At 40.8% G+C, this 27,259-nt stretch overlaps 1 protein-coding gene and 1 pseudogene across 1 annotated transcript in view; one reads left to right on the top strand and one right to left on the bottom strand.

Moving 5' to 3' along the window:
• Nucleotides 1-18,851, bottom strand: part of znf609a (zinc finger protein 609a) — a 184,752-nt gene extending 165,901 nt beyond the window's left edge. The window contains exon 1 of the mRNA XM_036950793.2: nt 18,341-18,851. The gene's annotated coding sequence lies outside the window, so the exon portion shown is untranslated. The remainder of the gene's footprint in view (nt 1-18,340) is intronic.
• LOC149985153 (uncharacterized) overlaps nt 1-26,834 on the top strand; it is a 71,971-nt pseudogene extending 45,137 nt beyond the window's left edge.
• The last annotated feature ends 425 nt before the right edge of the window (nt 26,835-27,259 follow it).

Raw genomic sequence — 27,259 nt, 5'->3', positions numbered from 1 at the left:
CCCCAGCTGTTCCTTATCTTCTCTGACTACCTCATTCACCCCTTTTCCCACCTGTTCCCTTTTTCCCTCTGATTAGGTCCCTATATCTCTCTCTGTTTCTGCTCCTGTCTTTGTCGGATTCTTGTTTGTGTTGTTCATGCCTGAACCAGACTATCGTCATGTTTGCTGCAACCTTGTCCTGTCCTGTCGGAACCTGCCGGTCCATCTGAGCCTACGTTTTGTTTTGTTATTAAAGAAGCTCTGTTTACGTTAATTCGCTTTTGGGTCCTCATTCACGCACCGTAACATTAATAATGACACAGAAAGCCGACGCATCCTATAGGCTATTGCTCAACAGGCTCTCTTTTCTTTCTGGCTCAGATATTATATCAAAATGTCACCACCTTGCACACGTCATAACACATGATTTGTTCTACATCATGCAGAACACATCATGAAATCATGTCATAATTATGCCTCAACTTTATATCCGCTTTAGGAATGCTTTATGAACTGTCACACTTAATGGGCATCGTGAACTTTCCGAGTTGGGTTTAAGTTGTGGCTCGCTTTAAGTACTACCTCAGCTCTTGCCCTTTCTGGGATCTCGGGCAGTCAGTCGCCTTGTGCACATAGATTCTATCTTGTTTGATGGCTCATTCCAGTGCAACTGATCTTCTGTGAAGGTATACTGGTCAGTAGCACAGTTTAGTATTCAGTACCAACGACATGTAGAGGCACAACACTTAATACATTCCTGATTATGTCCTTCTCGATCTATGTAGGGGTGTAGCATGGGGTTAAAAAGAGCCATGTTCAAATCAACAACAAAATAATGATTCAATTTGTGACCAAGACAGAACATACCACTTGGCAAATTTATCAGAAGGGAAACCGTTAGGGGACCAGCATTCTACCATCCTTTTAAAGCCCTAGTTAAACCTTATTTAGCCTACTGAATAAATTCAAACATCCAAAAATGTCTCCATCATTTAGCCTCAAGCATTTTCTAGGTTAGGACTTGGCCTAGATAGAAAACCTTGTAGGCCTAAGACAGGACTGAAAATTCCCATAATTTGAAGACGGAGTCTCACTTCCCAAAAACACTTCCTCTTTGTAAGCCTATGGCTATGTAACATAGCCTATAGTAGACAAAATACAAATTTTATTGGTCCATTTATAGAAAAATATTGATTATTGTCTCGTTCTTTTTATTGGTGAGAAAGGGTTTTGGAGCTGGGAGGCCATTGAGGTGTTGAGGTGCAAAACTGCTGGCGCACCTCAACCTTTTTTATAACCCATTTAGACCTAATGCTTCTTTTGCTGCTGCTCCAGTTTCAACTATTCTGCCTTATTATTATTCGACCATGTTGGTCATTTATGAACATTTGAACATCTTGACCATGTTTTGTTATAATCTCCACCCGGCACAGCCAGAAGAGGACTGGCCACCCCACATAGCCTGGTTCCTCTCTAGGTTTCTTCCTAGGTTTTGGCCTTTCTAGGGAGTTTTTCCTAGCCACCGTGCTTCTACACCTGCATTGCTTGCTGTTTGGGGTTTTAGGCTGGGTTTCTGTACAGCACTTTGAGATATCAGCTGATGTACGAAGGGCTATATAAATAAATTTGATTTGATTTGATTTTGAGTGTAAACTTTATCAAAAGTCAAATGGCAAATACAATAAAATGGTGAGGCCCATACAAAAAATAAACCACAGTCCCATGGGCTATTAGCATACAATGTAATGCACGGCTGTCATAACAAGTAGAGAACTTTTAATGCTGTTAGCGTTAGGCAAGGCCTACATTCTGTCATGTAACCAACGTTTTAAATTATCTGTTCACTGGGGAAGTCCTGTGGGAAATGGAAGCTTGCTTTTTGTTCAAGTCTTTGTAAATGAAAGCTTCACAAATAGAATTGTTTATCCTCAATCCTATGTTGTATAGGAATTGCCAGTCTGATTGCATGCACTGGATGATTTCTCAACTAGGTTTGCGGTGAGAAAATGTGTCACGCCATGGGAATGCCAGTTTCTAGGCTTTTTAAGTGTCAACAACTCCTTCCAGTATGCTGCTTTGCAAATCATCTGGAAATCTATCTGCAATTGATTGCATATCAGCCTACATATCCTAGTCACTTCAATAGGGCTTCATCTAGGCTTTCTCAACAGCCTTTTTCCTTTCTGTAGCCTACTCCAACAGAGGCTCAGAGAAAAGTGTATGCAGAATTTAGGCTGCACCCCACTCTCCAGTTAGCTCGGCTCTGCAGTGAAAACAACTTAGTCTTTCAAATAAGGTCTTCTCAAAAAGGCCTTTGTGGGCATTGGGAATTGAAATGCTAGTCTGATTACACAGATATATATATCCTTCTCATCCTAAATTCAATTTGCTGTGACTAATGGATTGGAGATACACAAGCCCAGGGTTGCTTTTTTCAGAGCCGTTTTCTACCTCAGGTAACCCAAAAGGGAACGGATATCTGGTACAATCGCCTTGCCTCGTTCAGAGCCAGGCAGGGAATTGTTTTTGACAAGAGAACAGAATTTCAGAGCTAAGAACACCAGGGCTTAGCAGGGAAATTTGGGTAGCAGAAGCCCTTATGGACCACACTAAAACTTTGAGCTGACAGGCAGATCCCAGATAACAAAACTAGAGACAAAAGGAGGCTCAGCACTGGCCCGACATTCCAAAACGTTAGTGGCTTGTTCTTTGGTCTCCCTATCAGAATGGGGGCCAAGAGATATGCCCTGATATTGGGCAAATTCAGTTTCCTTGTTCCTCTGACAACAAACCTCCTCATCCAGAGGCCACTTGGGTCTTAGCCAAGAGATACCATGGGTAGAATAACAGAGGTTTCTTTCATTTGCTGTATTGGACTTGTTAAAGTGTGAAAGTTACACATTTCTAAAAAATATTTTTGAATTTCGCACGCTGCCTTTTGAGCGGAATGTTGTCGAGGGTTCCGCTAGAAAGGTTAAAAACACAAGTGTTAATGTTCGGTGATGAATCCCTCCACAGCCTCATAGAGGATCTAGATACTTTTTCTAACCTCTCTAACCAAATTATGTGTACTATATTACGTATTGCATCACAAAAAAATACAACTTTTACATTATCGTGTAATTTACCAATAAAATGGTCTGACAAGGATGTGGACATACTCGGTATACGTATCCCGAAAGAAAGAAATTCTCTCACTCCAATACATTTTTAGTTTTAGTTAGTAAAAATAAATAAGAACTTGCTACCATGGAAAGGAAAATACCTGTCTATTTGTGGAAAAATCACCCTGATTAACTCTTTAGTCATATCACAGTTTACCTATTTGCTTATAGTTTTGCCTACACTCAGCAACCAGTTATTGTAATTATATGAGCAAAAATAGAATATTTTTATTTGGAATGGCAAGCCAGACAAGATTAAAAGGGCCTATCTATGTAATGAATATGAATTTGGAGTGCAGAAATTAACAAAATATTAAAGCATTAGACCTAAAAGGCATCAGTCATACAAAAAAAGTTATCCTAAAATTCGAAATGGTTCTCTAGTAAATTAGTAAGAATGTCTCACCCCCATGTTCAAGAATGGCCTTTTTCCCTTTATACCGATTACAAACGCACAATTTTGGTTATTTGAAAACGAAATCTCAAAAAGAGCATTCTTTTTTAAACAAGCCATAGAAAGTTGGTTACAATTTCAGTTTAATCCACCTGAAAAGACAGAACAAAATAGTGGATAAACTATAAAAAAATATATATATTTTTCGATAACAATTTTTTTTAAAGGGATAATCTTTGTAAATGATATCACAAATAGGATTGGTGGAGTTATGTCACATATGGAAATGTGGAACTGTCTGCTCTACCCAAAATTACAACCAACTAATTGCAGCATCACCGCAAAAATGGAAGAGGCAAGTGGAAGGGACATGTGTCGGCCCTGCATTAAAGACAAATAAAATGTAAAAGAAAATTGTGATCAATAAAAATATATACCAGTTTCATTTAAGGACCAAAAAATGACAGCTGTGCCATATAAACTGCAAAATAGCTGGGTAGAGATTTTTTTATTTACTTTTGTGAAATAGCACAGTTACAAATATATGGCAAATAAAAATAAAACTGGACGGACATCAGAAATAGGACTAAAAACAAACAAAATGTAACTATTGTAAAATAGATTATGTCTGTAAAATGTATATAGTATGTAAAAGCCGGAAGTAGAATCCTAAGTGGTATTGTTTAATAGTTTACTCCAATTGGGGGAGGGGTGCTAGTGTTTGAGGGAAATAAAGGAAAAAATATGTACAGTGGGGCAAAAAAGTATTGCCAGCCACCAATTGTGCAAGTTCTCCCACTTAAAAAGATGAGGCCTGTAATTTTCATCATAGGTACACTTAAACTATGACAGACAAAATGAGAAGAAAAATCCAGAAGAATCACATTGTGGGATTTTTTATGAATTTATTAGCAAATTATGGTGGAAAATAAGTGTTGGGTCAATAACAAAAGTTTCTCAATACTTTGTTATATACCCTTTGTTGGCAATGACAGAGGTCAAACGTTTTCTGTAAGTCTTCACAAGGTTTTCACACACTGTTGCTGGTATTTGGCCCATTCCTCCATGCAGATCTCCTCTAGAGCAGTGATGTTTTGGAGCTGTTGCTGGGCAACACAGACTTTCAACTGCCTCCAAAGATTTTCTATGGGGTTGAGATCTGGAGACTGGCTAGGCCACTCCAGGACCTTGAAATGCTTCTTACGAAGCCACTCCTTCGTTGCCCGGGCAGTGTGTTTGGGATCATTGTCATGCTGAAAGACCCAGCCACGTTTCATCTTCAATGACCTTGCTGATGGAAGGAGGATTTCACTCAAAATCTCACGATACATGGCCCCATTCATTCTTTCCTTTACACGGATCAGTCGTCCTCGTCTCTTTGCAGAAAAACAGCCCCAAAGCATGATGTTTCCACCCCCATGCTTCACAGTAGGTATGGTGTTCTTTGGATGCAACTCAGCATTCTTTGTCCTCCAAACACGACGAGTTGAGTTTTTACCAAAAAGTTATATTTTGGTTTCATCTGACCATATGACATTCTCCCAATCTTCTTCTGGATCATCCAAATGCTCTCTAGCAAACTTCAGACGGGCCTGGACATGTACTGGCTTAAGCAGGGGGACACGTCTGGCACTGCAGGATTTGAGTCCCTGGCGGCGTAGTGTGTTACTGATGGTAGGCTTTGTTACTTTGGTCCCAGCTCTCTGCAGGTCATTCACTAGGTCCCCCCATGTGGTTCTGGGATTTTCGCTCACCGTTCTTGTGATCATTTTGACCCCACGGGGTGAGATCATGCGTGGAGCTCCAGATCGAGGGAGATTATCAGTGGTCTTGTATGTCTTCCATTTCCTAATAATTTCTCCCACAGTTGATTTCTTCAAACCAAGCTGCTTCCCTATTGCAGATTCAGTCTTCCCAGCCTGGTGCAGATTTACAATTTTGTTTCTGGTGTCCTTTGACAGCTCTTTGGTCTTGGCCCTAGTGGAGTTTGGAGTGTGACTTTTTGCAGTTGTGGACAGGTGTCTTTTATACTGATAACAAGTTCAAACAGGTGCCATTAATACAGGTAACGAGTGGAGGACAGAGGAGCCTTTTAAAGAAGAAGTTACAGGTCTGTGAGAGCCAGAAATATTGCTTGTTTGTAGGTGACCAAATACTTATTTTCCACCATAATTTGCAAATAAATTAATTAAAAATCCTACAATATGATTTTCTGGATTAATTTCTTCTCATTTTGTCTGTCATAGTTGAAGTGTACCTATGATGAAAATTGCAGGCCTCTCATCTTTTTAAGTTGGAGAACTTGCACAATTGGTGGCTGACTAAATACTTATTTGCCCCACTGTATGTCATGCAACAAAATGCAAACTAATTAATGGATTTTTGTTTTAGATTCCATCTCTCACAGTTGAAGTGTACCTATGATAACAATGACAGACCTCTACATGCTTTGTAAGTAGGAAAACCTGCAAAAATGGCAGTGTATCAAATACTTGTTCTCCCCACTGTGTGTGTGTGTGTGTGTGTGTGTGTGTGTGTGTATGTATGTATGTATGTATTTAAATATATATTAACCCCCAAAATATATGGGGGATTAGAAATGCAGAAAATTACATTGTATATTTTTTTTATACAAATCAATTACAAACATTAGGCTGTGTTCATGAATTATTGTGCTGTTGCAATGGTTCCATTTGTAAGTGAGAAGTGTTTAGACCCTTTGACAAAGACCATCATAAACAAGAGGAAAAAGAGTGAAAACATAGGCAACTATGATGTACTTTCGTAAATGTCTTGAATTCAAAGTGTCTCTGAAATGGTTTTCAAACAACAGCAAGGCGAGGAGTCTAGGGAAATAGGCTACTCCTACATTACTTTGAAATCTATTCAGCTTAGGGCCTACATCTAGGTATAGGCCTAAGGGTTGCGGTTCACCCTCTGAGAATAAAGTCTGCTTTCACTTTGAGGATGGATACGGTGGAGAATACATTTCTACAATGACAGAAATAGCCCTAAAGGACTTAAGTTACTCTCTTTTCACTGATGATCTCTGACTACAACAAATAAGTTAATATCCATGTCCAAAAATAATAATGAGGAAATGGTTTAGAACTCAATAGCTACATGTGTGGGCCCTCATACCTTCACGTGTGGCCTTTTTATTCTCGATTCAAACAGGATTGCAAACTCACAGCAACATCTCAACAATGAGAGGTGTGAGTGGGCGGTATCACAGTTCACGGTAAACAAATAGACAAGTCGCCTAGTAAGCAAACATCTGCCTTTTCCTTCAATTCCACTTAGCACAGATGATCCAGGAGGTAATTGGACATACATCAGTTCAAAGACAAATACCTTTGGAAGTTTTTATTTTTTAACAATGAAACAGAGCTAGTCTGGAACTTGATCTGCCATTGCAAGCACTTGAGCATAACAATGTTTTAAAGGTCATTATGGTGATGTTATTTTGCATCAACAAAATATGCTTCATGCCACTTAATTCAAACATTGTTTGACTTGGGAAATAACAAATTGCAACATGAGGAACAAATAAAACATTTCTCAAAACTTTACAATAATTGTATTGAATTGTGTGTCTGCTGTTGATGTCAACTAGGCTGAATGGATTCTCTACACATATGTAGTAAAAAATAAAAAATAAATGAATAGCCTAGAATTACCAGCTCAGAGCCATTGAACAGCTGCAGGGAGAATGAAAATGACAGAGTGGGCCAAGAGAGCAAACAAAACATTTCACTTTTTATACAGTGATATGTCATTTAGAAGACTTATCCGAAGCGACTTACGTGTACATATATTTTACATACGGGTGGTCCCGGGAATCGAACCCACTATTGTGGCATTGCAAGCGCCATGCTCTACCAACTGAGCTACAGAAGACCACAAGTAGACACATCAGTGATGTGTATTCATGGTTGCCAGGCTTCCCCCAAAAGAAATGACCAAGAACAAAGGAAAACATTTGTCTCTGTATATGTAGTCAATCCATCTCATGCTGTCTGATCAAAAAGAGTATGACATTGTTGCCCGCCCATAGCATTAAATGAAAAGGAAGACAGCGAGCATTTGGCCTCCCTTGATAAAAATATAGAAAAAATAAATAGCTAAAAACTGAGTTAGCTAAACTGAGTTAGTGCAACTGCGAATGGTCCAAGAGCACCAATAAAAAAGGGTCAACGGAAGCCCGTTTGGATTTGGCTTCACACCAATCGCATCAAAAGCAAAACATAATTGACAGAATTGCATCCCGTTGTGTGGTTGTCCTCTGGTGGATAGCTTCTTTTTTTTGTTTACATACAATCTACCTGCAGTAAAGCCACTCAACATGTACATTACATTCAGTCATCTAGCAGACACTCCGATCCAGAGCGACCTACAAGAGCAACCAGGGCACAGACAGATCTCCCACCAAGTTAAAGCGACCTCTCGGCCACCGGTCCAAGCTTACAACCACCAACCATCCAGACCCATTTACTTTTTCCACATTTTGTTACATTACAGCCTTATTCTAAAATAAAGCTGCAATGTGCATGCATTAAAAATAAACATAATGAAAAAGCAAAAACAGATTTGAAATTTTTGCAAATGTATGAAAAATAAAAACATACCTTTTGCTATGGACTCGAAATGAGCTCAGGTGCATCCTGTTTCCCCTGACTATCCTTGAGATGTTTCTACAACTTAGAGTCCACCTGTGGTAAATTCAATTGATTGGACACAATTTGGATAGGCACACACCTGTATATATAAGCTATGCATTGCTTGTTTGAAAAATAGATACTTTGAACAAGATTTCATTTTCAATTAATCAAAAACGAAAAATGGCAATCTGCACAAAGGTCATTTTTAAACAAGGGTTGAGTTTCTCTTAGTAATCTACTAGTAAAACTGTTGAATAAGTGAAGCTTTTAGAGAGAGGTTTAGTGCTTTTATGTTTAATAATGTCAGCCCACCAAATTCCTATTCATTATAGATAGGCATGCTTTATCTTGTCTGGTTTAGCATCCCAGATAAATGTAAATATATTTCTCTCATATGATTAGAAAAAACTAAATCATCAGGAGTAGGCAGCGCCATTAGTAAGAGAGTAAACTGAGATATGACTCAGGAGTTAATCCGTGTAATGTTTCCATAAATAGACCAGTATTTACCTCTCCATGGTTGCAGAATATTGTCTATTTTTACTGAAATTCACTGTGGTGAGCTCATTTATATATTTTGTGATATTAATACCAAGTATGTCTACTTCGACGTCAGCCCATTTTATAGGTAAACCGCAAGGTAATGTAAAAGTTGTATTTTAAAGATCCAATATGTAATATGAAGATCCAATACGTAATATCATAATAAGGTTTTAGTCCAGAGGCCAGAAAAGTTATCTAGGTCTTCAATGAGACATTGGACTAAAAATAAAACCTTATTATGATATTACGTATTGGATCTTCATACTACATATTGGATCTTTAAAATACAACTTTTACATTACCTTGCGGTATGTCTCATTGAAGACCTAGATAACTTTTCTAAAAGCTTCACAGGGATCTAGCTTAATATAAAACTTGAGTCATCGGCAAACATAGACACCTTTGTTTTTAAGCCTTGGATTTCTAATCCTCTAATGTTGTTATTTAATCTAATAATTATCATTTCAAAGGCCATAACGAATAGATATGGTGACAGCAGACACCCTTGTTTGACCCCTCTTGACAAGTTCAAAAAACTCTGAGAAGTAACCACTATTTACTATTTTACACCTGGGGTTGTGATACATTACTTTTACCCATTGAATAAGAGACTCACCAAAAAAACTTAATCCAGGCATTTATAAATAAAACCGAGCCTTACATTATAAACCTTTTCACACATACCAACAAACAAGTGTGATCATTCACCAGCGTTCCCTGCAGCGTGCGCTCAAACCGGTGTGATTAGAACACTTATTTAGAACGTCCAGTTTTGATTGAAGCAAAAGTCTAAATTTGAGCTGGCCACACTTTTTTCAGAAACATTTTGCACAAACACGGTCCTTACAAAGTAATTCACAGAAGAAACGACAGCATAACACAATCAACCAAACCTGGAAAATGTAGTCTACATTAGTCCTAGTGCTAACTGTGGAAAGATTAACGTAGCACAAGTGGTCATATTTGGAGAACTCTTGGCTGACAGAAACCATAATATGAATTAGCTAATAGCAATTACTATTTACAATTCATCAGATCATTGGTGAGCTCAACAGTGATCTAAATCATTGAGTACAACACTTTCTAAAATTTGAAAGTAATCCAACAATGGGTAGTTTGTTTGTTTTTTCGCGTCAACCAAAGATAATAATAGGAGACAAGATGAGTTTGGTCTGTTTGTAGTATGCATGATGAAGGGGGTGTGTCGTCTACGATCATTAACTTCCGGACATTTATTTGAAAGAAGAGAGAACCATTCCTACACCTCATTATCACATCTTTGGTCTGACAGATGTTTACGTGACACACAGAACGCATTGTATAATGTCAACAAACATGGCACCACACATAGCTGGCAAATAGCTTAGCATTAGCTCATCGTAATCAGTACAACCTTCAAAAAATGATTTTACACCTGCATCATAGGTGCCTATTGCCATCTTTGTAATAATCGGAATGTCTTATTTGTCACCAGTTCTTGAAAACGTGAATAAAAGTGTAAATACATTATGCTTCATACATACATACTGTATGCTAGAGTAGAAACGACAACACGATATAGAGAAAATAAGGCACTTACTTTGATAGGAAAGCACACAGTTATTATTTGTAAGGAAAACAACAATGATGGCAATACAAGCACCAGCCAGAAAATGTGTCAGTTTGTGCAAGACTGTGCAAATGTCTGCATACTTGATCTGCGGAAACACTAGGGAAGTGCTTGGGCTCTCCTCGAAGAGAGAAGTTTGTCCGGCTCAGTAAAGCCTCAAACATAAACTGTCCACAATAGTGAAATGTGCTACTTCTATGTGAATTAATAGGGAGGAACACACCTAAATTGAAACTGTTCGGAAATAACTTGAAATTGACAACTTGAAACATACCCTATAGATAATTAGCAGGCAGCATGGGTTAACTGTCCTGTTGCATAACAATCACATTTTTTAACAGCGAGTGCATTATGACATCACATGCATAAAACTACTCGCGCTGGGGCGACCGGTAGAGATATTTTGAACTTACGCCTGAAAAGGTTAAAGGCCTTTTCAACATCTGCTATGAACACCAGGACTGGCTTCTTAGATGTTTTATGTTTGTCTATTATTTCTAGTAGTTGTCATATATTTTCTCCAAAGTCCATGTAAAAAAACATGTCTTATCAGGATGAACAATACCCGGTAAAACCTTTTGAGTGCTATTCATTTCAGTATAATTTTTACATCACAACATTGATCTATAACAGGTCTCCAGTTTTTTAGATGGACTGGATCTTTATCACCCGGGTATTGTTTTAATAATAGTGAAGTAAGACCTTCCTGCTGAATACCTGACAGACAACCATTTCTATAGGAGTAGTTCAAACAAGCTAATAATGGAGCTTTGACTATATCAAAAAAGGCTTGATATACCTCCACGCCATCAAGCCATTGTAAGACGGCACCGAAGAGGAAGGCAGACGTTTTACGTGTCCCCAACCTGTTGTCTTTTTTTTTGTTTGCATTGTTGGTAACTTATTTTTTTTACTTATTTTGTACATAATGTTGCCGCTACCGTCTCTTATAACCAAAAATAACTTCTGGACATCAGGACTACGATTACTCACTATGGACTAGCAGAATCCTTTTTTTCCCTTTCACGACTCTAACGAGCCCGAAGCGAAGGATACACTGCTGTCTCAGGAACAGGCACATATCCCCGTGATTTGCGTGAAGAGGCGGCAGAGAAAAAGTGGCCAAAGGGCAGGCTGCATTCAGAGAATTTGAGGGCGATCGAATAAATCCCCACTTCCTTCCATTCTGCTAGCAAACGTGCAATCTTTGGAGAATAACATTATGAGCTACACAGAAGATTAAACTACCAACGGGACATTAAAAACTGTAACATCTTGTGCTTCACGGAGTCGTGGCTGAACGACGACACTGTCAACATACAGATGGCTGGTTACAAGCTATAACAGCAGGATAGAACAGCGGCATCTGGTAAGACAAGGAATGTGTATTTTTTGTAAATAACAGCTGGTGCACGATATCTAAGGAAGTCTCAAGCAATTGCTTGTGTGAGGTAGAGTATCTCATGATAAGCTGTAGACCACACTATCTACCTAGAGTTTACATCTGTATTTTTCGTAGCTGTTTACATACCACCATAGTCAGAGGCTGACACTAAGACGGCATTGAATGAGTCGTATTCCGCCATAAGCAAACAAGAAAACGCTCACCCAGAGACGGCGCTCCTAGTAGCCAGGGACTTTAATGTAGGGAAACTTAAATCTGTTTTACCAAATTTCTATCAGCATGTTAAATGTGCAACCAGAGGGAAAAAAAACTCTGGACCACCTATACTCCATACACAGAAATGCGTACAAAGCTCTCCCTCGCCCTCCATTTGGAAAATCTGACCATAATTCTATCCTCCGGATTCCAGCTCACAAGAAAAAATTAAAGCAGGAAATACCAGTGACTAGATCAATAAATAAGTGGTCATATGAAGCAGATGCTAAACTACAGGACTGGTTTTCTAGCACAGACTGGAATATGTTTAGGGATTCCTCAGATTGCATTGAGGAGTACACCACATCAGTCATTGGCTTCATCAATAAGTGCATTGATGACGTCGTCCCCACAGTGACTGTACGTACCCCAACCAGAAGCCATGGATTACAGGCAGCATCCACACTGAGCTAAAGGCAAGCGCTGCCGCTTTCAAGGAGTGGGACTCTAACCCAGAAGCTTATAAGAAATCCCGCTATGCCCTCCGACGAACCATCAAACAGGCAAAGCATCAATACAGGACAAAGCTTGAATTGTACTACACCGGCTCTGATGCTCGTCGGATGTGGCAGGGCTTGCAAACTTTTACAGACTTCAAAGGGAAGCACAGCCGGGAGCTGACCAGTGACTCGAGCTTACCAGACAAGCTAAACTATTTCTATGCTCGCTTTGAGGCAAATAACGCTGAAACACGCATGAGAGCACCAGTTGTTCCGGAAGACTGTGTGATCACGCTCTCCGCAGCCGACGAGAGTAAGACCTTTAAACAGGTCAACATTCACAAGGCCGCATGGACAGACAGATTACCAGGACATGTACAGTGATCATGCGCTGACCAACTGGCAAGTGTCACTGACATTTTCAACCTCTCCCTGTCCAAGTCTGTAATACCAACATGTTATAAGCAGACCGCCATAGTGCCTGTGCCAAAGAACACCAAGGTAACCAGCCTAAATGACTACCGACCAGTACCACTCACATCTGTAGCCATGAAATGCTTTGAAAAGGCTGGTCATGACTCACATCAACACCATTATCCCAGAAACCCTAGACCCACTCCAACTTGCATATCGCCCCAACAGATCCACAGATGATGCAATCTCTATTGCACTCCACACTGCCCTTTCGCACCTGGACAAAAGGAACACCTATGTGAGAACGCTATTCATTGACTACAGCTCAGCGTTCAACCCCATAGTGCCCTCAAAGCTCATCACTAAGCTAAATACCCTGGGAACAAACACCTCCCTCCGCAACTGGATCCTGGACTTCATGATGGGCCGCCCCCAGGTGGTAAGGGTAGGTAACAACATATCTGTCACGCTGATCCTCAACACAGGGGCCCCTCAGGGGTGCGTGCTCAGTCCCCTCCTGCACTCCCTGTTCACTCATGACTGCACGGCCATGCACGACTCCAACACCATCATTAAGTTTGCTGATGACACAACAGCGGTAGGCCTGATCACTGACAACGATGAGACAGCCTATAGGGAAGAGGTCAGAGACCTGGCCGCATGGTGCCAGGTCAACAAACTCTAACTCAACGTGATCAAGACAAATGAGATGATTGTGGACTACAAGAAAAATAGGACCGAGCACACCCCCATTCTCATCGACGGGGCAGCAGTGGAGCAGGTTGAGAGCTTCAAGTTCCTTGGTTTCCATATCACCAACAAACTAACATGGTCCAAGCACACCAAGACAGTCTTGAAGAGGGCACGACAAAACCTATTCCCCCTCAGGAGACTGAAAAGATTTGGCATGGGTCCTCAGATCCTCAAAAATTACAGACTTCAAAGGGAAGCACAGCCGGGAGCCGGGAGCTGACCAGTGACTCGAGCTTACCAGACAAGCTAAACTATTTCTATGCTCGCTTTGAGGCAAATAACGCTGAAACACGCATGAGAGCACCAGTTGTTCCGGAAGACTGTGTGATCACGCTCTCCGCAGCCGACGAGAGTAAGACCTTTAAACAGGTCAACATTCACAAGGCCGCATGGACAGACAGATTACCAGGACATGTACAGTGATCATGCGCTGACCAACTGGCAAGTGTCACTGACATTTTCAACCTCTCCCTGTCCAAGTCTGTAATACCAACATGTTATAAGCAGACCGCCATAGTGCCTGTGCCAAAGAACACCAAGGTAACCAGCCTAAATGACTACCGACCAGTACCACTCACATCTGTAGCCATGAAATGCTTTGAAAAGGCTGGTCATGACTCACATCAACACCATTATCCCAGAAACCCTAGACCCACTCCAACTTGCATATCGCCCCAACAGATCCACAGATGATGCAATCTCTATTGCACTCCACACTGCCCTTTCGCACCTGGACAAAAGGAACACCTATGTGAGAACGCTATTCATTGACTACAGCTCAGCGTTCAACCCCATAGTGCCCTCAAAGCTCATCACTAAGCTAAATACCCTGGGAACAAACACCTCCCTCCGCAACTGGATCCTGGACTTCATGATGGGCCGCCCCCAGGTGGTAAGGGTAGGTAACAACATATCTGTCACGCTGATCCTCAACACAGGGGCCCCTCAGGGGTGCGTGCTCAGTCCCCTCCTGCACTCCCTGTTCACTCATGACTGCACGGCCATGCACGACTCCAACACCATCATTAAGTTTGCTGATGACACAACAGCGGTAGGCCTGATCACTGACAACGATGAGACAGCCTATAGGGAAGAGGTCAGAGACCTGGCCGCATGGTGCCAGGTCAACAAACTCTAACTCAACGTGATCAAGACAAATGAGATGATTGTGGACTACAAGAAAAATAGGACCGAGCACACCCCCATTCTCATCGACGGGGCAGCAGTGGAGCAGGTTGAGAGCTTCAAGTTCCTTGGTTTCCATATCACCAACAAACTAACATGGTCCAAGCACACCAAGACAGTCTTGAAGAGGGCACGACAAAACCTATTCCCCCTCAGGAGACTGAAAAGATTTGGCATGGGTCCTCAGATCCTCAAAAAGTTCTACAGCTGCACCATCGAGAGCATGGTGGCATCACTGCCTGGTATGGCAACTGCTCGGCCTCCAACCACAAGGCACTACAGAGGATGGCGCGAACAGCCCAGTACATCACTGGGGCCAAGCTTTCTGCCATCTAGGAACTCTATACCAGGCAGTGTCAGTGGAAGGCCGTAAAAATTGTCCTAGACTCCAGCCACCCTAGTCATAGACTGTTTTCTCTGCTACCGCATGGCAAGCAGAGCCTGAGCGCCAAGTCTAGGTCCAAGAGGCTTCTAAACAGCTTCAAACCCCAAGGCATAAGAGTCCTGAACATCTAATCAAATGGCTACCCAGACTATTTGCATTGCTCCCACCTCACCTCAACTAACCGGTGCTCCCGCATATTGACTCTGTACCGGTACCCCCCGGTATATAGTCTCGCTATTCATGTTTTACTGCTGCTCTTAAATTACTTGTTACTTTCCTCTTATTCTTGTCCATATTTTTTGGAACTGCATTGTTGGTTGGGGGCTCGTAAGTAAGCATTTCACTGTTGTATTCGGCGTATGTGACTAATAAAATTGGATTTTCCAGACTGAAAGGATTTAATATCCTCAAAGTTATTCCTCTGTAATTTGGCCTTGGCACTAATCTTATTGAGGATTTGTTAACTTTACCATTTTTATTATTATGAAATAATAATAAAAAGAGTTGCTGCAAATTATCTTAGATAGCTTTCCTGTTTTGAAGATTCAGGAAGAATTGTGTATTTTTCTCCATATTCCATCCAGTTTGCTTCATTTTTTATAATATATTACATTGTTGAGCCAATGCCACAGATGTTAGAAAATTGAGTCAGGATATTATGTGTGTAGTAGATCGGAGTAGGTTGATGTGTGTGATATTGGATGTGATTTAGTTAAAGTTTAGTGTCTGGATAAGAGCAAGACTATAATGTGCAAATAAATAAGAACGCAGCCAATTTGCATGGTTGAGTGTCCGTGTGTAACATGAAGGAGGTGTAGTCTTAATATTCAGGATGATAATTGTAATCCATATTGTATCAACATCATAGTTGCATTAAACATCATTATCATAGAAAAACACAACCCAGTATTTCCATAGTAATTGAGGTTTCACATGATTATGAAACCGAGATCCCGTACAAGATGTTATTATTCCCCAACATCCCTGTTCTGCCATCTTCCTATTGCTTGTTGGAAACATAGATAAACATGTAGACCAAGATACACAAAAACATATTGAATTATAGGAGGTTCTCGACAGTAGAGAGATCTATTCTGTATGCGTGACTGTAAGTGAGTGTAATTGAGTGTGTGAGTGTCCGGTGGATAGCTAGCTAGTTAAATGGTTCCCTTTCCTAAATTAGCCATGGATGGATATGGGGATTTGGACTTGTGGTTTTACTTAATTCTCTGTGTTGGTCAAAGATTATAACAGTGATTCTGATACAACCATAAATTCATACATTGTGCCCCTCCAACATGTAGCTAGATGTAGAATGCTAATGTTGACTAGCCGGCTCATCATTGACCATGACAGGAAGTTAGGCTAGCGAGCAAGCATTTTAACCAGGTAGCCTAGGACAACAAAAACTACAAGTATGAGAGTCACAGACCGTTTCGTCAACATGAAAGAGAGGAGGATGGCATTGGCGTTTCTCTACAAGTAGTCTACATGTTTTTTTCTACTTGAACGAGAACACGCACACATAGAAATCAGAACCATGGACAGCCACATCATATTTCGCTTATGTTGATTGGACTAAATCGTTTTTGGTAGCTTTTAGTTGTCACTGTATTAGACAAGGCATAGGTGATTTTATGGTGTTGAAGTTGAAATGGTGCTGAAATAGTGGAGGCAGCTCCTGTTTTTTTTGTTGCTATAACTGTGGTTCTCAATCAAAAGCTGCTTAGGAGTCTGAAAATGTCTGAAACGTTAATTTGCTTGACCATGCTGTGGAGGTCATATAACTGAGATATATAAACATTTTGTGGACTTATAACCAGACAAATGTTGCTCTGTTTTTTTGATGGAATAAAGGTGTGGTTAAATTTTTTCTGCCACTGTCTTCTTATTGTCTCAGCCTTAGGCCTATATATCATAGTGGCAAGGCATATGAACTAACAGGTTCTAGAGCAAACAACACAATTACCACAACACATAGGTTGTAATATGGCATTTTTCCCCCTGGCTTGGCTTCCCCAGTGATTCTACCCACGCACCGCTATACTGTAACAATCCAGGGGAGACGGTGTAGTGCCAGGAACCCGAGCAGCCATGGCCAATGGTAAAAATAAAAAAAAGTCATTATTGGGGGAACAGTCATTGGTCACTCTTATCGATGTCAGCTTCGTTACACTAACCCCACCAAAATACGTCTATGAGTGTGGCTCAAACTCAGGACAGCAAATCTGCAACCATAAACACTGCTACAAGGAAGCTAGTTCCCTTGGGAGAGCCAGGACTGTAACAATAACCAGATTGCCTTGCATTGTTATCACAAAAAAATATAGCATTGAATAAAATGTGATGGTTGATTGCGATTTCACTACGCCTCTTGACTTGAGTCATCCAATCAAATATAGAGAAGTCTGAAGGCGACTAAAAGGAACATGTTAAGTAGTCTAGGAACCCACTTACCCTGGCCCTTCTAGCGTCAGGTGGCATGGCTGTCCAGGCAAATACTGTGACATATGCTCTCGCACACTGCATATCATTAAGTTCTTTGCAAAAGGCTGAGCCAACCTACTATAAACACACACTAGCTTGGTTTATGACAGACACCCTGTTAGCCAACTAATGTTGGATAGCAATATCATCAAGTCACTTCCTAGGGAAACAGAGGACAAGTGTACAAGCATTGGCATAGAACAGCCATACTAGCAAATTGAAAGGATCAGCTATATATGGTGCTAAAGTTAACAATTAACGTTACTCTTTAAAACGGCTAGTTAAATGGCTAAAATGAAAATAGAAGGCGGTTAAACGTTATTCCCTAAAATGCACACATTGCATTAGGACATTTCCTAAATGTCCACTTCTTAGGATAATTTGCTAGCTATGGCTAACGTTAGCTAATACCATTTTAGGACAAGAGCCGAATAACTCATGGGTGCTTGTGTTGAAATAGCTGCTCCTCCTGGGTCTTCAGACAAAGAGGGGTTCGCGAAAGCAGTTGTTAGCCAGATAAGCTAAGTGTTAGCTAGCTATAGCGCCCTTTCCAGGTTAGCATTAGCTAAGGACGCTAGCTCGCGCGCTAGTTTACGTCCCGCGTTTCTAAAGTAACGTTATCGAAAACATTCCTACACTCGTATAAACTTAATGTTGTTAACTTACCCCACTTGCCAACACCAATCCAACGAATGTTTATGTACACTCCATAGATCCTGATAGTAAAGGTAAAAGCACTTTGATGACCCCCAACGTGCTGAAATTCACAGACAAATCAATCAACGCGCTCCCAAGAAATCCCAACAGCAGAGAAAAGGAAATGCCAATTCACTGGACTGCAGCCATCACACACGTTGAGATCCTGTTAAAAAATTGAAATATACCGGTTACGATGGGCATTTCAAATTAAGTTTCAAGCATGGTTGGAAATATAGCACATCCTTTCTGTAGTCCGAATTGTAAATTCCGATATTCCGGTGGTTTCCACCAGTTTTATTACTGGACTTGATTTTGCTGAATCTCTAATATCTTAATGGCTGTTTATCTTTCAATGCTGAGGGGAGCGAATACAATGTAACCAACAAGCAGAACGAGTCATTTGCAAATTCAGGAATAAGAGCCTTTGTGGACTGAACCGCTAGGGGAGGTACACTACTAGCTGAGAAGAACCGGAACTGGATTTTAAAGGGGATTGGGGATGTTGGTGAATGACTCTCGATGCCTAGGATAATTTGATTATTGGCATGACAGGCACAATATGGTTATATATATATATATGTTAAATACGTAGCAGCAAAAAGAGACACAGCTACATTAATGATATTTGGCTATCAAAATGCACACGTGTATGTTGTGCTTGATATGAGATAACAAGGCAACTCTACTAAATATTTAGTTGAAATACAAATAACAAGAAATAAAATAAAAAATATTGATGTTTGATTTTATATAACTTTATACAATATTATCCACATAGAGTTTGTTTAAAAAAATGCACAAAAAAAAAAAAGAATTTCAGAATTCTGTTTCAACTTTATAGATTTTACTCAGAGTGCAATTGTGTCTTTATGTTTATTTCCTCGGGTTGTGGATACCAACTATGGATACCAAGGATTGTGTAAAATACCAAAAACAGTACAAATCAAATCACATTTTATTTGTCACATGCGTTATAACAACAGGTGTAGACTAACAGTGAAATGCTTACTTAATTAAGGGACCCTTCCCAACAATGCAGAGACAGAAAAAAAAGTGAAATAATAGAAAAATAATAACACAAGGAATAAATACACAATGAGTAACAACAACTTGGCTATATACAAGGGGTACCAGTTCTGAGCCAAAGTTCAGGGTTGCGTAAATGTAAACAGACCATAAATGTCTCAATTTTGGTTTTCTAGAAAAGCTGTGAGTTTTATTATATGATACAATATCAGTACTTGTTGCATTTAGATCTTGTCTAAGTCATATCATCAACTGATTTCAGCCAGTGTATGGCTGTGGATTTACTGCATTGTTTGAATGGAATGTTGGCATATTGGCAGTTAATTTGAAAAATGTATAATAATAATAATAATAATCATCATCATAATATATTTAATTTGTATAGCACTTTTCTTTACAGTTTCATTACAAAGCTCTACTGATAAAAAATAAATAATATATATTCAATAAAAACAACATACATTTAGAATCAAGGCATGTAAAATAGCGGTAACACTCGACTTGACACCCAGCTTCATAACACGTTATGACACGGTCATAACCATGTCATAACATCTGACATAACTTGTCAGAGCCTGTCATAATATGCTCATAACACTGTCATGACACATATATTTACACCTGTTGTGACATTTATTGTTTTTTTATGGCTGGTTATGACACCTATATAAGAGTGTCAAAACCATAATTTATTCAAATGTATTTTTTCCTGCCTAGAAGTTTCTTAAGTCCTTTGTTGTTGTTGAAATGAATTCTTTACAGTCATGTTTGTTTTCATCATAAATAACTTTATGACACTTTCAAGAAGCATTATGACCGTCCCATGTCATTATCACGTACTTACCCTTATGTCAGTCATCAGTCAAATAGAGGGTGTCTTGTCCTGCACCTGAAATCTGCTCCTACATTCACCCAGTTATAAGAAACAAAGCATTTGAGGTAGGTGCATGTCTGACATAAATGTGTGCACAATTACAATGATAATTTAATATGGTCAAAATCAGAAAATGTTATATAACATTAACATACTGTTGAGGCTATGGTGTAATGGAATGTTTTGCTTAGCGTGGTAGGTTTTTGGGGTTTTGACACTCTTATGTAGGTGTCATAACCAGTCGTAAAATAACGCATTATATGTCACAACAGGTCTAAATATATGTATCATGACAGTGTTATAACCATATTATGACCGTTATGACAAGTTATGTCAGCTGTTATGACATATTATGACATGGTTATGGCACTGGGTGTCAAGTAAAGGGTTACCAAAATAGCAATAGTGGGCTAGGTGCTAAATCCATTTTAGATTGGGGCTAGGACTATGAAAATTACAGTCTGTAGAAGTGGATTTTAAGGCCGGTTTTAAAAGTTAAATGTGGTGGAGCGGCTCTCAGATGGTCAGGAAGAGCATTCTATAGGCGAGTGGTAGAAGGCTCAGTCCCCCATAGTTTGGAGATGTGTCTTGGGGTGGTTTGCTGATTGAGATTAAGTCGCTGATGTAGATGGGGCTCAATCCATTCAAGGCTTTAAATACAAGCATGAGAATTTTGAAGTTGATCCTGTAGTTGACCGGTAGCCAGTGGAGCTGGGCCAGGATCGGGGTGATGTGGTCTGGCCAGGACCCTAGCAGCACTGCTCTGGATTAGTTGGAGCCTCTGTAGTGATTTGGCTGGGAGGCCCCCAAACAGGGCATTGCCGTAGTCAATCCCAGAGAAGATGAGGGTGTGGATGAGTTTCTCTGCATATGGCTGGGAGAGTGATGGTATGTTTTTAAGATGGAAAAATTATGTTTTAAATATTTGTTTTATTTGGGCATCGGACAAAGAAGGATCCAACTTGACTCCTAGGTTGGAGATTAAACAGGACAGGTGGATGGCCTGGCTGTTGATTGTAGGGAAGATGTTTCCAGCACTGATTACCTGCTTGGGTGTCACAAGAAACATAGCATTAGTCTCGCTGCTGTTCAACTAGAGGAATTATCATTCAGCCATGCCCCGATGCCCTCCAGACAGCTACCGAGTTTTGCTAGGGCAGAGATAATGTCCGGTTTGATGTTAATGTAGACATGGGTATCGTCAGCATAGCAGTGGAAATGTATGTTATAATCTCTGAGGATTTGGCCGAGAAGGAAGCATGCAAGTTTAAAACAGTTTAGGCCCCAGCACTGACCCCTGTGGGACACCGCATGTGACTGCAGACTCCTCCGATCTGGACTCTACAATAGTGATGTATTGCTTCCTGTTGGAGAGGTAGGAGGAGAACCAGTTTAGAGCTGTTCCAGAGACAGCAGTGTGCTCTCTGAGACGCAGCAGGAGGATGATGTGGTTTAGGGTGTCAAAAGCAGCACTGAGATCTAAGAGGAGGTGAATGCTAGAAGATCCTGACAAAGCAGCTATTTGTAGGTTGTTGGTAACTTTAACCAGAGCTGTTTTGGTGATGTGCAAGGGCTGGAAGCCAGACTGGAAAACCTCGTACAACTTATTAGATGACAGATGCGATTGAAGCTGGTTGCTGGTTTGCAACCACTTTCCCTTTTTTTTATGAATGACAATGGATTCATTCCTCTTAAACTGTCTGACTGGCTAGCTAACAAACATACAGTGCAGATACATTCTTAAAATAAATTATTATTATTACATAATATATTTTCACAGCACTGGCAAACCATAGTTGACCAACTCCCTATCCAAAATGGCTGACCTTTATCCCATTATAAGAAGGTTCATGTGTATTCTAGTATTCAAATTCCTAATTCTATGGGGAATCATCTATGCAGCTCTCCAAGGCAGAGGGCACAGGGAGGCCAGGCAAAACTGAATTAATGGGATAATTTTCACACAGTGAGGGCGGCAGTCAGGGCCGGCACTCCATCTTCTCATCGTCTCCTCCGCTCTGTGCACACTGCACTCATGCTGGCTTACGATTCATCCACACACACAGGAACAGCTTCCATTTTGAAGAAGGCAGGGCTAGTTTTTTTCTTTCTCTCGCATTCTGCCTTTTTTTCTCCTCTCTCTCTCGTCACACCTTTCTCTCTCGCCTTTCTCTCTCCATCTCTCTCTCTCTCCCTCCTCTCTCTCTCTCTCTCTCTCTCTCTCTCGCTCCCCCCATCTCTCCTCTTACCTTGGTTTCAATGCTGAACAGCAGACTACACAGTAAGGGAACAGAGATCGGAGGCTTCAAGCCGCGCTGTCTGTCAGGCACACAGGGCTGCAGCACTAAATTAACTGGCTGTATCAGGAACACACATTTCCCTTGCTTACAGTTGTAAATCAGTCATTAGGATGACAGATCTATGAGCTTGATTCAAGACCACAACGGCTCAGATGCTTGAATGTGACACATTGTACCTGGTGGGGAGAACGGGATCAGATAAATCAACAAGCTTATTAAAGAAAAGCAGCCACTCGGATCACCTGTGTAGGAGTATGTGTGTGTGTGTGCATGTGCAAGTAGAACAAACATGTTGACTCACCCTACTTGTAGAGAAACGTCAATGACATGCCCCTCTCGTTCATGTTGCCGAAACGGTCTGTGACTCTGTCATATAGTACACAAGTTTACTTTTTGTTGTCCTAGGCTACCTGGCTAAAATGCTTGCTCGCAAGCCTAACTTCCTTTCATGGGCAACGATGTGCCGGACCAACTACTTAACATTAACCTAGTACATCTAGCTACATATTGAACTTCCATCCTCTCAGGCCAGGGGCACAATGTATGAATTTATGGTTGGATCAGAATCGCTGTTATAATCATTGGCCAGTATGGAGAATTAAGTAAAACCACAAGTCCGAATCCCTTTCTCCATCATTGGTTAATTTAGGAAAGGGCCAATTTTAGTTAGCTAGCCATCCACCGGAGGACAAAGATAAAAATATTTTTTTTTCTGTGAATTATGTTATTTATGTGATTGGTGTGAAGCCAAATCCAAACTGGCTTCCTTGAACACTTTTTTGTTGTTGCACCAGGACCATTCACAGTTGAGTTCACTCAGTTTAGCTCAACGCAGATTGTCTATTATGTATTTATTTGTCATCAAGGGAGGGGAAATAAATTGTGCCTCGTGCGAATTGAAGGAAAATTATGAAACATAAAGAGACAAAATTATATATTGTTATATGTTTTTTCTTTTTTTCTTAGTACATTTTGTTTTGTGAAGATTAGCTTCCCTTGGCATATATGTATCACGTTTATGTAAGACGCAGATGCAGACGGTGTGGAAGTAACAACCACCTGGGCAGGCAAATGACAGGTCAAGGCAGGCAGGAGTCAGTAATCCCGAAGGGTGTAAAGGGTCCTGAACGGCAGGCAGTCTCAGGGCAGAGAAGGATCCACAATCCAGAATGGCGGGGTAAGGTACAAAACGGCAGGCAGTCTCAGGGTCAGTGCAGGCTGAACGGTCAAAGCCGGCAAGGACTGGAAAACAGGACCAGGAAAACAGGCAGGAGCAGGGAAACAAACGTTGGTAGGTTTTATGATAAAAACGTACTGGCAACAGACAAACAAAGAACACAGGTATGGTGTGACAATATGAGTACACACCACTGAAGGTTTCGGTAACAGTTTTCTCCATGAAGTTAAACTCAGACGTCTCAGAATTCACAAAGTCAAATACAGACGGCGCATCTCGCCCACTTGACACTTCAAAGTAGCCCAAGGAATGTTCCTGAATAAAGCCCTGATCATCCACATGCATGATGTCTGTGGTTTCATTCATTTGCCGTGCAGAAACATTTGCTGAAATAAAAGATACCAGAAATGTTCCAGATGCACAAAAAGCTTCTCTCAAATGTTGTGCACAAATTAGTTTACATCCCTCTCAGTGAGCATTTCTCCTTTGCAAATATCATACATCCACCTGACAGGTGTGGCATATCAAGAAGCTGATTAAACAGCATGATCATCACCATTCTATAATGTGCAGTTTTGTTGCACAACACAATGTTACAGATGTCTCAAGTTTTGAGGGAGCGTGCAATTGGCATGTTGACTACAGGAATGTCCACCAGAGCTGTTGCCAGATAATTTAAAATGAATTTCTCTACCATAAGCCACAACCAATGTCATTTTAGAAAAGGGGGTCAGTACGTCCAACTGGGTTCACAACCGCAGACCACGTGTGACCACGCCAGCCCCTCATGAGGCCCATTATTGTGCCAGTCATCCCCCACCATCACCTCATGCTTCAGCATGATAATACATGGCCCCATGTCGCAAGGACCTGTACACAATTTCTGGATGCTGAAAATGTCCCAGGTCTTCCATAGGCTGCATACTCACCAGACTTGTCACCCATTGAGCATGTTTGGGATGCTCTGGACTGACGTGTACAACAGTGTGTTCCAGTTCCCGCCAATATCCAACAACTTCATACAGCCATGGAAGAGGAATGGGACAACATTCCACAGGCCACAATCAACAGCCTGATCAACCTAAAAACTTTATCAACCTTAAAAACTGTAAAAATGTTCTCTCCGCCCCATGGGAAAAGTGGTAGAATTGCAGGAAATTTGCTTTGAAACTTTAGTTTTTCTCTCAGTCCCATGACAAAATGTGTAAAATTGCAGGAAACTTTTAAAACAGAAAAATTATGTCTCTGAGGCCTAGAATGCCTCTAAAACTGTGTTTTTGGCCACGCCTACTACCATCCTAGGGGAAACACTGTTCTGAGTATCTTGGTTAGCTCTTTTCATCTCCTTTTCAATTCCCTCTTACCTATTCTACCCCATTCATTTAATCTAGCCTATAGAGGCGTAGTCTTGGAATTGTAGGCCTACCTCCAAGAACGTTCACCATTTCCAAGACGGACTACAAGGAGATGGACAAGGCAGGGACATCATAAATCAAGTTGGAGGACAGGGTGGGGTGAGAAAAGTCTAAATCTATCCAAATGTAAATATGACTGAAGATGAGCCTCTGCTCTCAATACTCTGCTACGCTCTAAGACACAACCACCCAAGATAGCTCTCAGTGATTTATTAAACATTATAAATCCCAATGGTCTCTACAGGTGTATGAAGTCTTTTGACTGCAATGACACTTTTGAAACGCAGTATATTTGTCCAACGTGCCAGTATTTCTTTGGAAGGGAGGGAAGTGCCAGATCATTGCATCTCATGTGCTTGCCTCCCTGGGGATATGCCATCTCTTGTCAAGAGTTGATCAGTGTTCATGAAATTGTCAGTCAAAAAACAACCAGAGGAAATAGTTATCAGACCCCAAATTCTGCAAAGCATTCGAATATCAGTATTCTAGGTCCAAGAGCAGCCCAGATAGTATAGATGACATTTACTGTATAATGGTGCACTATACAAGTCGATAGATTAACCTTTCACTCTCATGGAATTTGGAAGGCGTTCCAATATTCAAGTCCTCTCCCTTTCACATATTGCCCCTACCAGTCACAGTTAATGAACTGCCCCCGAACTTAAGAACGAAGCACATCCGTCTTGTGGGGCTGTGGTTTGGGCCAAAAAGCCCCGAAATGAATTATTTCCTTCAGCCCTTTGTGGATTGGTGTGTTTCACTTGAGGGGGAGGGCTTGACATGCCAGTTGAGAGGGACACCCACAAATGTACATCTGTACAGTTTACTGTGTATTTGGAATTGCCCTGCTCGCTGCCAAGTACAGAATATCAAACAATTCAATGGTGACCATGGGTGCAACTGGTGCTATCACAAAGGAGAAGTGGTAGAAAAGGGTAATGGATTCAGTAGAGTGTATCCGCTTGAGAGCGAGCCAGAGCCTCGCACAGACACTAAACACCACGGAGAGGTTGCCTTGGTGGTGGAGTCAGGGAATATCATACATGGTGTTAAGGATGCATCTTCTTTAATGTTGCAAGGTTTGCTTTTGATGACATGCACGACATCTTACTTGGTCCAAATATCACCCTTTGAGTCCTGGTACATTGGAAGAGAAATAGAGCGCACGAAAAAAAGATTGCTTGCCACAAAACATCCTGTAAATATGACAAGACCAATTAAATTACTCAAATATTGGAAAGCCACAGAGTTCCCGACACTTCCTGCTGTTCTATAGCCTCTCTGTTTAAATGGGATTTTACCCAGGCAGTACTTACACCATTTGCTGCTACTGGTGCAGGGTACCTATTGTCTACTGAATGACACGGTTAGCTCTCATGACATTGATATGGCTTATATGTTCTTTCAAGAATGTGTTATTAGGTTTGAACAATTGTATGCAAAATGTCATGTCAGCTACAACGTCCACATACTTTTGCATGTACCTACATTTGTCCGAAACTGGGGATCTGTGGGCTCAATGTGCATTCATCTTTGAAAGTAGTTATTGGAGACTCGGTAAACTCTTCCATGGCACTCAAGGTTTACCAGGACAAATAGTGGAAATGTTCACCATCTACCAACACATCCCGAGACAACTCACTATTACATTCAGCCCAGAATGAAACCAAGCTATAGCAAAAGGTTTGTTGAAGAAATGTTAAGGGGCTACAAACTAGCGAACGAATGTGAAAAAAAGAAGAGTGTATTTTTAATAGGGTATCCTGTTGCATGGAACCCTACATCAAGGGAGGCTTTTCTCCTTGGAAAGTCAGACGTTACTTACAAAGAACCATGTCAATTTCACCATAGAGTGATCGTTAATGGGAATCGCATTCATCCCAAAACAGGAAGTACCTTATCGAAACGAGTTAACCATATAGTGATCACACAACATGAGTCAGTGAGGATGGTCAGGTCTTTTGTTGACGTTGGCAGTGAAGTCTGCTATAGACCCAGTGATGACAACAAGATGCACAATAAGAGACCTAGAGACAGGAGGCACTGCCTCTGGGATTCTTAATGAGATTGGCATTTCAAATGAGGTTCAGTTAA

Source organism: Oncorhynchus mykiss, chromosome 2, assembly GCF_057628025.1.
Source record: "Oncorhynchus mykiss isolate SJ-2025 chromosome 2, ASM5762802v1, whole genome shotgun sequence".
NCBI classification, from domain to species: Eukaryota; Metazoa; Chordata; class Actinopteri; order Salmoniformes; family Salmonidae; genus Oncorhynchus; species Oncorhynchus mykiss.
Note: the sequence above shows the minus strand (reverse complement) of the source record. Positions and strands in the feature narration are given on the sequence as shown.